Source organism: Sphaerodactylus townsendi, linkage group LG09, assembly GCF_021028975.2.
Source record: "Sphaerodactylus townsendi isolate TG3544 linkage group LG09, MPM_Stown_v2.3, whole genome shotgun sequence".
Classification (NCBI taxonomy): Eukaryota; Metazoa; Chordata; class Lepidosauria; order Squamata; family Sphaerodactylidae; genus Sphaerodactylus; species Sphaerodactylus townsendi.
The window spans coordinates 79,229,261-79,234,912 of NC_059433.1; positions in this window are offsets into that span (position 1 = coordinate 79,229,261).

Below are 5,652 nucleotides of genomic sequence, written 5' to 3' on the forward strand. Positions count from 1 at the left end.
ATGAGATTACAAAGCCCATGGTGGTATGGCTGCGAGCCATTTGTTCCATTATCCTGCTGTTTCCTTCCTCCGCAGCTTTTTTCCCCTCCTAGTTTGTTTGGAAGACAGGCTCTCCGCTTGCATTTGAAATATCTCAAAGTGATATGAAAGATGAGCGCAATAAAAAAAAAAGAAACAAAAAACACCTGACTTCAAGGACCGCAATTCTTAATGCATCTCACGCCAAATGGGTTCGTCACTTGTTCATGATTTACACGACTGCGCAAGAGCCCGGGATCATTTAAACGCTCCTTTCCCAGCTTTAAGCACTAATTGAAAAACTTTTAAAAGGCCATCTGAAAAGCACACGGACTAATGAGGCACTCACTTAGGCACGGAGCTTTTGGAGGAGTTTGACGAATGTACCCATGGACCCATAGTGAATGTTTCTCCAGTAAATATTACCAGCACCATTTATTATATGGTGGTATGTTATTGATGTACTTTCAAATTACCAAAAAGCCGAGTTCCTAAAACTCTGGCGATTTGTATTCACTGTGTATTTCCCCATCTTGGCCAGCATAAATAGCTTTTGTCGGCCATCAGCGCTTCTTATTTTTCCAGACATGTAAATTATCACAATTCAAAAGCAACATTGAAGTGTCCCATGGTCTGCACGGGGAGACAAGGGATTGGATTCCTTAAAAAAAAAAAACCTTGGCTGGTGAAAGGAATTTTTGTCAGCAGAGTGACACTCACTGAATCATAAAAATGGCAAATGCAACAGCAATGCAACTGTACATGAACGCCACCCAGACACATGCAAATTGCCTCACATACAATTATGTCTCACCATGATAAACACCACACAATCACTCCACACTGTGTCACAGAGAGAAACACACCGAGTCGTGCCTCTGAAGATGCCAGCCATAGATGCGGGCAAAATGTTACGAGCAAAAACTACCAGACCACGGCCACACAGCCCAGAAAACCCACAACATCCAGTTGATCCCGACTGTGAAAGTTTTCAACAAAGCAATCATAGAAGAGTTGAAAGAGAGGGGAGCATACAGGCCATCCAGTCCACCCCCCTAGTCAATGTAGGATCAACCTAAATCTGTCCATAATTTAAACCCCTCTCTCACTTTCCCCTCTTGCTGTGGTGCCAAAAACTGTCCCGCTGCTCAAGTAAACTCCTAGGGCAGTAGTGGCGAACCTATGGCATGGGTGCCAGAGGTGGCACTCAGAGCCCTCTCTGTGGGCATGCGCAAACAGAGTGCCCTCCCCACACATATATCTAGACTGGCCTGGGCCATTGGGCTCAATTATTAGCATTAAACCTAAGATCTAGTTTTGGGGAAGCAGTGTAGGTAACCCTGTTAAGCGCTGTTAAACCCCACTGATTTTCATGCGAAGAACTAAAGCGTGATCCTTTACCTGGGAGTAAGCTCGGTTGCTGGCAATGGGGCTTGCTTCTGAGTAAACCCTCCTAGGGTCATGATTCACCCGTTGGAAGAGTTGCATGGTTGCTTCAAAGCAAAGCCACCAACTACCACCAAGCTTACTCCTGAGTAACGCACGCCTCAGAGCCAACCATTTTTTCTAAACTAAAACCTCAGTAATCAGGTTAAATTGTTGTGTTGGCACTTCGCGATAAATAAGTGGATTTTGGGTTGCAATTTGGGCACTCGGTCTCGAAAAGGTTCGCCATCACTGTCCTAGGGTACCAGAAACCAGGGGACTTCTTTTGAGTGTACTTCAGTTTTCAATTGGCAATTGGTGCAGCAATGTAATGGTATATATTGGTATATCCATTCCCAGTTTTAAAAAAAAACTTGGGAAAAGACTCCCCCATAGGGTGGCAGTGGTAGTGGGCGGAATGGTTGCCATGAGACTGGGAAAGGGGAAATTGTGGGAAAGGGACCACCTTGATGCCCCATTGTTACTGTACTGTTTGGGCAGCTGCAGCAACACTGGCACTTCCATAGAGAAGCACTGCCTTGTAGAAGAGGCCCGTGCCTCATTTAAACTCGGCTGCCATGCATGCAACATTAACACACCAGCATCATGCCGGATGTTACGGTCTCTGCCGTGCTAATGTTGCATACTTGCACCCAGCTGAAAGAAGACGCTGGGCATAAACCAATGGCAAGTGGGGAAGTTCTTCTGACCTGCTGGTTTGGGCCTAACTCAAGGCTCAGAAGCCAAGAATGGTGCCAAAGGATGCTGTGTGGCCAGCAGCCTCCCAATTCTCCAACAGTTCGTTGCCAGCTCTTCCATGTATGAACCACACAGTTCAATTGTGGTTCTCCAGCTTCAGGAGTTGGGATGCCAGCATCCAGGTGTGACCTGGAGATCCTCCAGAATCATAGCTCATCTCAAGGCATCAGAAATTCATCCCCCTGGAGAAAATGGATGCTTTGGAGGGTGGACTCTTGCATCATGACCCACTAAAGTCCCTGTCCTTTCCAGGCTCCATTCCCAAATCTCCAGGCTTTTCCCAACCTGCATCTGGCCACCCTACTCTTCCATCCCCGTTTGGTGGTCAGAGGGGACCTGGCAATCCAATTCAGGAGTCACCCCCAGCTCTGTGAAATATTCCCAATTGGTCAAAATGTCTTTAAACCCTATACCCCAAAAATTTAATTCAGTATATGTGTTCTTTAAAATAAGGCAGAATTGGTAGTTCTTGGACACCAGTTATTCCAAAACAGTGGGTTGGGTTGCAATATTTTTTTGTAGGCTGCATGCATCCTTGAACTCCTCCCTGCCTAATATGGGCATGGACACCATCCAAAGCAAGGGAATAATGGTCCATTGGGATGCTAGATTCATCCTGTGCTGCTAATGCAAGGAAAACCTGGGTGAGTTAATGGTCAGCAATTAGACTGGAAAAACAACAGACAGATAGCATTTGTGGGGAACCAAATGCATTGCCCCCCCCATTTCAATTCAGAACAAAAGCTGTGCTTTAGATCTCAAAAAACTGGTGGCATCTGATGAAATGAGCTCTGACTCCCAAAGGTTCCCACTGGGTTTTTGTTTTGTTTTTCTACTTCAGACTACAACGGCTGCCCTTCTGCAAAAGTTTGTGAAACTCTGAGCGTGAGCAGCACTCAATCAGACCTCCCCTGGAACCAAGCTGGCATCTTCTCAGAAGTCAGCTCAAGGACAGATGTCCATGTTTGACCCTGGCTTCTACTGAAGGAGAAGATGGGTCTCTCCTTGTCCATTGGAGAGTTAAAAGTTGAGTTTTCCTAAGGTTCCCCCCCCCCCCCAGCACACCCACACGACAAACTTGTTAATACTGAGGAACAGCTGTAGAGAAAAAAAGGCATCCGATGCTCTCCTGCTCAACTGTTGGTGCTGACAGTTTCAAAAAGGGATGAGCAGTTCTGATGGATGGCCAGGACTGCTGAAAGCTGATCGAGATGATGTTCACAGTGACACCAGTTTCCTTTGATTTCCCTCAAGAATATCGAGCATCCTGATAGGAGCAACAACACTTAACAGCAGCCTTTGTGGCAAGTGAAAGAGTCGCCTACACATAACAAGGAAGAAGATGTGCCTTTCACACCCGATGGTTACGATGTCTGATTCTCTTCCAAGTGCTATTAAAGGATTGACATCTTAATGGTGAGATTGATCCCATGACAGTTTGGTGGAGAAATGCTGTGAACCCCCTAACAACTCTATTCTGAGCTGCTGCTGTGGTGTCAGTGAGGATGGCCAAGATAAAGAAATGGGATGGTTAGGGGGGTGGGGGGTTGAAATAGAAATCCTAAAAGTGCCTTCAAAAGGATATTAGCTTTTCAAAGAGGACGTGACTCGTTCTGTCTGTAGGGAAAGTCAATAAAACTTGTTATGTACATAGAATTAAATGAACAAGCAGTGGCAAATATTTTCCAGGGACAATTGTGGAATAGAAGCCGGCAAGTTCTGTGGGCTAGAATTTTTCTCAAAACCACAACAGAATCACACAACAGATTATGTGAACCCTCAAGTAATTATCGGATCGGTAATGTTCAGGCCAAGCCTGGCAGCTACTGCTTTGGCGCCATTTTCCCGCAAAACCTCTTCTTCCATTTTTTTTTCTTTAATTGGTCACACTATCAGGGATCACCCAGAAAACCTGATAGTGCTAAAATCCTGTTTAGTTCATAAGATTCTGGTTTGAGTTGATGTAAACGAGGGCAGCTAAGACAAATAGATTTACCCATGTCTGCCTGGGCCTTTAAGGAGATCAGGGTACCGTACGCAATTGTCTCTTCCCCATTTCATCTTCCTAACAACTACTGGAATACGTTGGATGGAGAGTGTGCAAATGGCTACAATTCACCAAGTAAGTTTCATGACTGTGTGGTGTGTCAAAAGTGGAACACTCCCCCCACTAATGTATGGGGATTTGATAAATTTGTTGTTACTGCCACCCCGGGGCTACGGGCTCCAATAAATGTACTTTGATGGCTCAAGTGTGATATTAAACTGTTTGAAGAGCAAGTCCTGCAGGAAGTCGGCTCATTAGTGGATATGCCAGTCTATACTGGAGATATTGCACCAGTGCTAAATAAGAGCAGGAAAACAAGTCCTTCATTTAACTGGTGGGCTTCACTATTCCAGAATTTTGGCTTTCAAAGGCAATTGCCACCCGAGGGTGGAATTGTTACTGCTCAGAGCCCCCCAACCAAAATTAATGACACAACACTCTTGACTGTGGGTAAAAAAATTTGGCCATAGCCAAACCGTTTTTTTGACAAAACATTTAAAGAAGCGTGAGGCACAGCATGTGATCTGATCTGAACACTGGGCAGCCCAAATGCTGTCCCCCAGTGAAACCTTCCTCCAACCTGCCTGTTGGGAGGAAATGGTTAACCTTGCGCAGGAGCAGTGGAACCCAGCTGGTCGGAAGGCCACTTTCTGGAGATCCATTTTGCACAGCACAGCAAAAGTGGAACTCAGCTGGGTGACAGGCCCCTTTCTGAGGAACCACTTTACTGCTAAGGAGCGCAAGCCACAGCAGCCCACACCTGGGCGTCCTCACCCATGGCTTGCCCCACTCCAAACCTCTTAAGGAGGTACCACCAAGTAGTGCTAGCTCCGCATTTCCCTCACCACAGATCAGTTCCCGTGTGCCAACTACTGGCTTGACTATGACAGCAGACACATGCATTAACATTGCACAAAAGGGGTGAGATGGGTGGGAAACTTGCGCAGCTCTGCTGAGGAAGGAGGGGCCAAGGGCCGGTCGAAGCATTATAAGACTCCTGCCCGCCCCTCCCGTGGACGTCATAATGCCACACCAGCATTATTATGTTGCTGCCTCTAATGGGCATGGCCGCCGACTGCTTTCCGCCCTTTTAAGGCACTGAATCATGACACTGACATGAATCCCACTGGCTGATCATGGGCCAGTCGCATGTGCTCAATCTAATCCATTCCAAAAGTTGTTGATAAGATGAAATGGAAGAGGGAGACGCGGGCATGACACCCCTGCCGTTTGACCTTCTATAGTACAATTAAGTTCTACAGCTTTTCTTGGCTTGGCTAACAGCTAGTGGGCAGGAATTCATTGCTCTGTTACTAAAAAGCACATAGAAAGCTAACACATCAAGATCCTGGAGGAGTCAGCTCTCTATATATACAGAATTCCTGACAGTGGAAGACATGTTG